Source organism: Siniperca chuatsi, linkage group LG6 (genome assembly GCF_020085105.1).
Source record: "Siniperca chuatsi isolate FFG_IHB_CAS linkage group LG6, ASM2008510v1, whole genome shotgun sequence".
Taxonomy (NCBI): Eukaryota; Metazoa; Chordata; class Actinopteri; order Centrarchiformes; family Sinipercidae; genus Siniperca; species Siniperca chuatsi.
The window spans coordinates 9173888-9184464 of record NC_058047.1 but is presented as its reverse complement, the minus strand read 5'-3'; the positions used below and the strand labels follow the sequence as shown (position 1 = coordinate 9184464).

The window sequence follows — 10577 nt, the reverse complement described above, 5'->3', positions numbered from 1 at the left end:
TTCAGGGGGTTTTCCTTATCCGAATCGAGGGTCTAAGGGTAGAGGGTATTGTATGCTATACAGATTGTAAAGACCCTTGAGGCAAATTTTGTGATATTGGGCTATATAAATAAAACTTTACATGTAGTCACCACTAATTGGCAGAACACATCTATAGCAAAGCTTATTGTTTTCCCTGCCTCTAGTTTTTAGGCTAAACATGTTATGGACATACTGTGCTATTGGCTGAACTTACAGATGGGATTTATATTGATCTTATCACCTAACCCAGGGTAAAAAAAAGAAGGAAGAAATCCAAAAAATGATGGAGCATTCCTTTAAATTATGGCAAGGCTTTATTTATTTAGCTAAAACCCATCTTTGTTGTCCACTCTTAAGTTTACAATTGTATAAATGTTAAAATTTTCAATACTAATATCAGATTTAGTAAATTATACAATAATATTTTATTGTTATTAAAAATAGCGAAGGTTACTAAGGTCAATAGCCTATACCTAATATTTACAGTTCACAACCAAACCATCTTTGCGCGTAATTATAATGACTTGAACTATAAGATTAAATGTCTTTTCATGGTCTCATTGAGGTTTTAGTTTCCTGATAGCTGTTCATTCTGTAATTGACAGCTCTCTGGTGCCACACCAGACTGAGATGCTCTGATCGTCTCTCTCTCTTTCTTTCTGCCTCTCAATTGGTCCACACTGCTGAGAGGGAGGGAGGGATGGACGGAGGGGAACACCGAGTTTCAGATGCGTTTGTTACGCGAAAGCCTCCAACCCCCCAAAACACAAACACGTCGGCTTTGGAAGGAAGCTTGTGAATGGTAAAACGGAATGCAACTGGGACAAACAAGATTCGGGTCAATTAACGCGCCAGTTATATTTCAGTTATGTTCTAATCTCGGAAAAAGTGGACAAGCAAAAAATCTTAGATCAAAAAAACCGACTGAAGAGTCTGTATCACCCTGTTCGTTGAGGGCAGCTGTGGAGTAAACATATCCCAACAGAGGATGGCGAAAATACTCGCTGATACGGAATAAAAGACATTTTTTGGATGTGGAGACAGCTGCTCTCTCCCGTCCGAAAACAAACGCGTAAAAGGCGTCGGGATTCCCTTTGTCCCCACGTGTGGATAAGCTGTGGAGAAGACACAAGGTAATCAAAAAGCTTGTGATGTTAGGTTGTCGAATTAGATTTACTTTTTTTTTTTTTTTTTGCTAAACGAGCTTGAGTGAAGAACTGTGAAGAAAAGGGCTGATGTGGACAAGATTTTGGTTGGCTTTGTTTGGCTCTGGTCATCGTTAAATACACCGACAAGTTCAGCCTAACCCTAGCCCTTTAACCCCTGGTGTTTCCCCCTTTCTTTTATTAACATTGGCAGGCTGCATCCTGTCAAAGGAGTCCACTGAACCCTTAAACCCTACAAAACTCAGTAAATCATATTCATATTTCTCGTATGCATACATGCAAAAATAATGCAATTCAGACTTTAAGGTATTTTAAGTTTAAATTTGACCATTTAATGTAGGCTAATTAATTTGCCTTATCTTTCACTGGGTATGTTATTTAGCATGTTACCTTTTAATTGGATGCTTGTACAATCTTATTTGCTGGGCTCTAAAAAATAACAGTACACCTGCCCATCAGCATTAAGTGCCATTGATTTACATTAGACATGTTGGGGTCATATGTACATCAGCAGTATTATTAGTGTCATCCACAAGTGCCTCAGTAACTTTCTGGAAAGTGCTCATTAGTCCGGTAGGAGACACACTGGCCATGTGGATGCTGCCTGATAGTGAGCAGTGTTGACCTGACCTGCTTTAAACAAGTGCATTACGTTATTATTTTCTGAAAGAAGTGCATCCATCAGAACCCTAGCTACAGTTTCTTGTTGTCCAGTTTGAACACTTGAACCCTGTAATGATTGAACTGAATTGTCCATTTTTTCAAGAGGATTAAGTTCCTATTTTCTCAAATGTAGAGAGCTGTCAAGATGTCTGTCTGTCACTGAGCTTGGCAACTGCAGAGAGCAGCAGCTTTCTGCGGAGAGGAATTAGACTCAAAATGGTCACAAATGTGTATTACATGATCTACAAATGAAAAATAAGATTTACAAATGTGTACAAGGATTGGTGCGTAATTATGGGTACTCACAAATGCGTGTTCCAATCATAACAGTTTCACAAATGCACACATCACAACCTGAATAAATATTAATAAATTAATACATATTTTATGTACAGATTTTTAACTTCAACTTCACAGATCTGATCATTTTTGCTTTCGAAAAGCTTCCTGTGTATACAAATGTCTAAAAATATTTGTGACATTCTTTTGTATTTATTTACAGATTGTTAAATGTGTGTGCACGGATCGCCTGATACGCACGGATCAGATTACATTTGCTTGTGGAATTTTGAGACTTTTCACGGTCTTCAGCTCCAGGCCACACAGATCCACAAATGCATTCTGCTTTTAAGTACTGGTGGAAAACTGGGACATCTGGGCTTTCGGTGAATTCTTGTGTAATTTCAAAGTGGGAATGACGTTTTTCTAAATAGACAGAATAGCTCGTCACCCCTTGATTAGAACACATACATTTACCAACTATAGACTCTATACAGTAGCCTATAAATGTAAATATATGGTTTAAATAAGTTTTGGTCCTGACTGATAGTGGCTTCAAGTACAATGACATTTCAGAGCTTATGACAGACTTAGCAGACAGATTAGTCTTGGTCTGCTCTGGTGGTCTTGTATTATCACATAATTAGCATTTGTTAAATCTGCAAATAAGACCTTGATGGGCTGAGAATGTATTCAGATCATGAACTGAAATGGAGACTTGGTACAATGGGAATTCCTCGCAGGTTGGACAGGCAGTGTAAGGACTCCCAGTAGTGACAGATCCAACACAGCAGGGTGTCCTGCTTTGTACAGGAAACGGTGAACAAACACATAAATCAGTCTGCTGATGGGCTGATGGCAGGCATATTTTCTTTCTCCAGCAGCTCTTTCTGTTTTTGTCATTTCTCTTTCTCAAATCACCCTTTATCTTTCTTACATACCTCTGATTCTGCACCTTTATAGATGCCCTGATACTCTTTCCATGCTTCCCTGCTCGCCTTCCTTCATGCCTTCGACTCCTCTACCTTTTAAATCCTCCAGCTCTGCTCACACTGTCTTTGTCTCACTGTCATTCCCTCACTGGGTGGGAGAGAACTATGTGACATTATTCCTCCGTAGCAGTTGTTCCATCCAAAACTGTGGGTCTATCGATCTGTTGGCTTACACTCCATGTGTAAATGTGCAACCCAATGATCTGTGAGTAGAGATCTTAGTGGAGAGGCACCAGTATATTCAGTCCCAAAGCACGTGAGCAATTACATCTAATACTGACTGTCAGTAATGACTTGCTATTTACAAACATTTCATTGGTATCATTATGGGCCTGAAACTGGTTACACTGACCCACTTTGAGATTGTAATTGAGCACTTTATAATGTGGGCACTTTGATTGCATTAAAAAGTGTGTGTGGTGCTGTTGTGGGTTACACAGCGGGGTATGCATGCACATTATTCCTTTTGAATATACATTACATTCAGTGAATGTAAAAACACTGCATGCATGCCTACCAATTACCCTGCCTAGAATCATGTACTGCACATTCATCCAGTAAGTGGGTACATTGTATGATCACAACACATCTTTGTTATTCTGTAGAAATCTCATAACTAAGAAAAGTAGCCTTTCAGACATTGATGCAAACCTGTTGGTGGCTCCTTTCATCTGCCATTCTGAGTTGTTTCATTTATTTATTGATTATTTTAAAGAGAGTGGGCCCGTCCATTCACCCTTTTTGTATATTTATTATATAGATGGCGAGAGAGACAACGTAGGGGGGGGGGCGACACAGAGAAACAGCTCCAGCAGGATCCAGAGTAAGTCAGTGCACACATACAGTGACGCCAGAGGTAACTGTTTGATGAGGTCTGGGCACTGCAAGCCAATTCCAACTGGAACTAGCTGACCCATTCCTAGTGTCATGAATCACCTTTTATACAATAGATGGACAGCAGCAGCACTCAGTAAATAGCCTCACAAAGTCAGACTACACCTTTAGAGCTCACTTTTTCATATTAGATTTATGTCTGAAGAACATCGACTGAGAAGTGCTTCGACTCGTCTGATCCATGTCAAGAACAGTTGTTGAGTGCTTATGTGACTCAAGGGATCTTGAAATAATCTTCACTCAAAACCTTGTGAACTGTGAACAACTGTGGGCATTGTTTTTGCAACTGCATGGCCTATTTCTCTTTTTATTATTATTATTTATTATTGAGAGAGAGATCAGGAATGACATGCAACAAAAGTCCCCGGCAACAAAAGTCCCCGGCTGGATGAGATTGAGACTTTGTGGTTCATGGTCGACACCTTAACCCCTAAGCCAGCAGGGCTACCTGCAAGGCCTATTTATAGCCCCCAATGTATTCATCAATAAAACTCAGTAGTTAGAAATTTGGTGTTTCTAAACACCTGCTTTGTTTTTCAAGGTTGAAAATCATAAGCAAAGAGCATTGATGGCTCAGTGAGAGTTTAGTTCATCCAGTCAGTGTAGGAAGGGTTTATGCTGATGTGAGGAGCAAAGGAGAAGATAAACATTTATCACACATCTTACTCAAAATGATTTAGCCTGTCTTAAGAAAATGCTTATCAGACAATGAAAGAAGTGATATCGTGGGTTACCATTGCAAGGTTAGAAGAAATTAGAAGTATAAGATTTTGCATGTAGACTTCTTAGCCAGGAAAGATTTGCTAGGTATACTGTGTCCTTTTTGGCAACACCTTACATCACACTCTTTCAGCTGTACATTATCACGCTTGGAGCTGTACCATGTTGTGACATTGTACCCAATGACGATTTGCTGACTGCATCTGGTCAGTCTTTATCAACAACACCCTGCTTCACAGCTTCATATTTTCACACCTCAAAGATGTATATTTATGCTGTTGGCCATAGAGAAGCTCCAGTCTCCAGGAACATTTACTATACCTTATTGGTTGTTGTTGAATTAGAGGAGGAACATGTGCTTTTCACTCAGTTTACACAAATTCATCTCTGTACTTATTAAACATCTTGTTCCGAAACACAGGTTTTCATTCTGTGCAGCCCCTACCCCCAGTCCCTGCCTGTCACTCAGCCAGTCCATCATCCTGTCATTTTTATTGCAATATGGATTATTTGAATGTGCAACTCAATGGCAGGGCTCAATTCTGCTCTTATATGGGATATAATTAAAGGTCAGATCACATTTCTGAGGCTCTTGATGATAATGGTGTGTGCTGTATTTATTGTTTAAAAGCTATTTATGCTGGTATTTTTTTCTTGAGTGGCACCATCACTATATTTGTCCTGGCTTTTTTTGGGAAGTTGGTTAAATACTCTTGGCAGATCCCACAGATAGAAGATGCATCTGCTAAATATCCCTCACTCAAAGAGCTGGTTGAAAAATCAAATAAAAACAGGCGAACGGGGGGCATGCCAACAACCAATTATCCATCTTTGGGAGTTTACAGGGTAAAGATATTAGACTTGTTTACGTGTACACAAATCTGTGAGGGCTTGTGTTTTGTAACCATAATATGCCCGCTACCAGTGTACATCTGTGGTGTGTTTCTTGACACACCACAGATGTACACTGTAGTGTGTAGTGTCAAAGCTATTCAAAGTTTTATACACGAGGCCCCAGAAGAGTTTCCTCTTGAGTGTTCTGCATTAAGAATCCTCTGCATACATTGTGTCTAATGTGTGGGCTGTTGATGCATACTCATGATGTATGTGCTGAATAGCACTGAGGTACTGTTAGTTCACCAGTAGCAGGTCAATGAACGAATCTTATTGAGGGTTGTCACTACAAGGACCTGCTAACATCATAGTGTACTTTAGGAAGGGTCAACATACCAGTAAACAGCCACATAGTTAAATGGTAAAGTTCCCCTCCAGACACGTTTTAAAATATGTAAAAATACTCTGCTATGATTAATATTTAGTTTAACAAGGTTCCCCTACATAAAAAGTAAAAAAAAAAAAATAAAAAAACTCTGAAAAGGAGCTGGAAGCGCATCTACCCTTTCTCCCTCATTTAGAAATGCCCCGCCCACCACTGCTGCATGTTAGGTTGACCGGTGCCAATGAGAGCATGGATGTGGGTGAGAGGCATACATCCATGGTGAGAGAGCGGTGTGCGTCGAGATGGCTAAAGGTAGATGAAACATCGGAGAGATTCAGCCATACATGTTTGAGTCTCAGTCAGAATGGTAAGTGTAGTTAGCGTCTTTTATTTGTTTATGTTGTTTGTTAGCTTGTTTGCTTGTTAGCTTGTAACTGGCAGTGGCTGACACACGGTTAGTGGTTGTGAAACATACAATAATATCTGCTACAATGTTACAGTGTACTCACATTGTTATTACGTAAGTTACGTTAGTAAATAGTGGAAAGAAGCTCCAGGGTCCGGTTTACATCCAGAAACTGCACATTCTGCCATGCTTGCTGTCAAAACTTTAACTAAGCTAACTAAGTGCAAACTTTCGCTCTCTGTACTGACAAGTCTGCTCTGCGCTGGAGGTTTCAGGTTTGTTTGCTGGTGGCATTGGAGTTGGCTTTAAAATTTGTGACGTCCCAAATCTAGCTTGCCTGGAGTCCATTTGAATCTCAGATTTTAGGAAAGTGTACAGACATCTCCCCCTTCAGTAGAGGAATGTGAAAACACCTCTCTAGTGACAAACATGTAATTTCACCACTACATGCCACTAAATCCTACACACTGCTTCTATAAAAGAACGACTTATTACATTGAATGCAATTGACCCATACCCTCAGCTAGCCAGTTTTTGGTGGTGGCCAACATGGTATTTAATAGTTGTTTTGTACAAATAGTTTGAACGTGATTGCGGGATGCAATCCATTTTCCCACTTTGGCCTAAGAAGATGTCATCCCCACATGTTTCCTGTCATTCCAGATATCAAACAGTAGTTTAGGTTAGTTTAACAACTGACCTTCATTCCGCCTCTTCTTGAAGCATCCATTTATAAAACCTCTAGATCCATCCAGCCATCATTGTATCATCTTCACTGGGTGTTTTTAAATGGGCTTTCACTTGTCTGGTCAATAGAGACATGGCAGGATAATGCCCACAGCTTTATAGGCCAAATGGAATTGATATTATATAATGGTGGATAAGCAGGAGGAGCAGAGACAGCTGTGTGTGCACATGCATTAGTTTAAGACAAAATTTGAGAAACAAATGAAGAGTAAGAGGTTGTCAGGCAACTATAATTACAACAGTGGCAGTCAGAGCACATTTCATGATAATTGGGTTTTTGTTGTCAAGTACAGAGTGGACAGAAGTATTCCCTTTTATCATTAACTTGTCAGTACCTTAACATCTGTACACTTTTATTCCAGCTGAGTAACTGGGATCCAGCTGAAATTACATTCTGTATGAGAATGATGTCAAATGATGCCTAAAAGCTGAGGTTCAAAGTTCATTCTTGACCTTGGAAACTGTAGTTGAGAACACAATGTCTCCACAAGGTCCATTTAGTGGCTGTTGTAGAGCTTTCGATCAAGTAATATGTCCTTCATCAGCAGATGAAGATTGCCCAGTTGTTATGTACACTGTGGTTGTCTAAGGCTAGATCTGGGATGTGCTGGATCTCAATTCATGCTGTATAATTTTAAGGAGAGAATTTGATTTGGCTATCTGAAGCAGGCCATGCTAAACTCCACAACCCCTATTCCATACAATGATCAAAAAGTGAAGAAAATACAAAGAGCCGTAAGTGTTCTGGGAAATGTGTCTTACATTGACCCATTTAAAAGGCTGCAAATGTTAGATGCTTGCTTTATTGTATTATATAGTATTGTACTATCCAAATGCTGCTTACTACACAAACTGTGGGTGGTCCATTTTTAGCATCCAGTATAGACTCACAACAGTCTTGTGTTAACTGAATTCTATTTAATTTTCTCCCCTTTTTTGTCTCACTTTCTCTGTCAATTGCTCATCTGTCTCTCTCCCTGACTCTTGACAGTCTTCTTATGAATATCATAAACCAATGTGAATACTATTAATTTAATCAGTGAATAAACAAAAGGACGCCCTCTCCCTCCTCTCACTCAGTGACTCTGAAAGAGTATTACCCTCACAAAGCTTGAGCTGACAGAGATTAATAGAAAGAAGAGATGAGCTATAATTGAGAGTAATTAACATGCCAAGTAGTCAGCTCATGTCTTCATGTTCAAGAGAAGCGAGAGCTAAAACTGATGAGTAGATTGAGGGATAAGACTGAGTTTGGTTTTCTGTGAAATAATACAGATACAGTTTGGGTGAACACAGGTCATCAAATATTAAGGACTACTGCCTTTTTTTAAATGTAGTTTTGTATAAAGCGTCTTAGACAGCAACAAAGCACATAAATCTAAGCTAAAAACAAGAACAAAACAAACAGATTACTTTTCAAACAAGACCCAAATGTATCTTCTCCGAAACCTTTCCCTATCTGCACCTGCGCTCTGTGTTTGCTCTTTCCAAACAAAGTATAATCTAAGGCAGAATGAATAGAGTCTAAGGCACTAAAGGGGTTTAATGCTTCATCTCTTTCTGGCTTACCACCTTTTGCCCCTTTTTGTTCAGTGTTTATTTTTTATATATTAGCAGGGAGATCAGTAATTGGTAGCGTTTTTGAATTATTGTATGGTGGATTGAAAAAAGAAAATTTGTAGTTGTATAATTGTGTGCTGCTGTGGATTAGTGCTGATTCCACTGTGATTAACTGGCCGATAGACCTCTCTCACAGCAGACATTTTTACTTGTCAGACACAGGTGTAATTTAATAACAACCATACTAGCAGCTCAGTGAGGCTGTAAATCCTAAGGTCAGTATGCTAACATGCTCACATCGAAAATGCTAACATGGTGATGTTTACCAAGTTTAATGTGCACCATGTTAAACATCTTAGTTTAGCATGTTAGCATGCTAACATTTGCTAATTCACACTAAACACAAAGTACAGCTGAGGTTGATAGGAATGTCATTTGTTTTGTAGGTCTTTGCTCATAAACCAAAGTTTTAACCCTGACATTTTGACCTGGTAATGGCACTAGAGGAAAAGTCAGAGGATAGCAGTAACTCACTGGCTAAACCTTTTATAAGTTGTAAGTGTGTAAATTATGTTTAAAAAAAAAAAAAGCTCACTAGCCGTTCGCGGGTATGGAACTTAATTAATTTCACCTGTGGTTTTCCTGCTATGAAAAGTCAAATTGTCTATCATGTTTGTGTCAAGAAGGTCCTCAGTGCTTGTAGGCAGGAGAATTGACCTGGCAGCCAATCAGTATTCTCCTCTTACTTGATGTAATACCTTGGTAATCAATACTTGCAGCAGCCTCAAAGCCTACAGTTTATAACCCTTCCAGACTGACAGTGATGTGTGAGAAACTCATGTTTGCCGGTGATCTGAAAGCATCGGCATGTTGAAGGTCGGCCTGACGCTGCTCGCCTTTTGGAGAGGGTGAGGTCATCACTATAGGATTATTAAAAGTCTACTATAGGGTCACAGTAAGGTTCCTATAGAATTATTGTAGGGTTAGGGTACATTTGAACATGACTGTATCTTGCAGGTTGTTACATGTTTTTAATGGACTTATGTTTTGGAATAAAGTAAATTGATTGATTAGCTCTTCAGAAAGACACCAAATAAAAAATCGGCACATTGTTATATCCAGTGTAAACATAGCATTTTTTTTAAACAATGAAAGTCAATAACTCTTTTCAACAATGTATCTTGTTGTTATTTACTCTTTTGTAGTTCTGTGCATGAGCAGTGAAGCAGTGAATACCAGCTGTTGACTGTGAAAGGCGACAACGAGGGGATTAACCCATGACAGCATCTGGTTATGATTGGGTAAAACGTGGGTTGATCTCATGACATAATCCCATGTCAAACGGATTGTGTGTGAAAATGGTATACAGTAGTACCTACCTGCTGGAAGGATGTGTGTGGAATCAAACTGTATTTGTAGAGCACCTGTCATTCATGTTTGTGCAGTTCAAGATGCTTTAGAGGTGACTGAGAAACTAGTAAAACAGTGGGACAAAAAGTAGAAAAATATATTAAAAATTAAAATGCAAATAAAATATAGTAAAAGCAATAAAATACAGTAAAAACAATCAAAAGATGAAAAGCAATAAAAGAAAGATAATGGTAAAAACTTAAGGTTAAAAGGATATCTTATGATCGTAGAAAAGGTTTCAGTCGTAGTCATCTGGACACTGGAAGTCATTCTCAATTGAGAATGACTTCCGGATGGGAGCCGAAACGTCTTGATTCTGAAAACAGTGTCCAGATGACTACGACTGAAACCTTTTCTACGATAGAACACTCCTGGACGAATGAGGGACTACACCGTCTGATATCTTATGATGTGATTTCCTTAATACCCAGTTAAAATCCATAAACACAAATCTGAAAAAGTTGAATCTTGAAATTATGCTTTTAAGTTTGTGTTGATGT

The 10577-nt window shown here is 39.0% G+C and overlaps 1 protein-coding gene across 1 annotated transcript in view; it reads left to right on the top strand.

The window, feature by feature from the left end:
* Nucleotides 1–760: 760 nt before the first annotated feature.
* pde4ba (phosphodiesterase 4B, cAMP-specific a) overlaps nt 761–10577 on the top strand; it is a 183200-nt gene continuing 173383 nt past the window's right edge. The window contains exon 1 of the mRNA XM_044201019.1: nt 761–1154. The gene's annotated coding sequence lies outside the window, so the exon portion shown is untranslated. The remainder of the gene's footprint in view (nt 1155–10577) is intronic.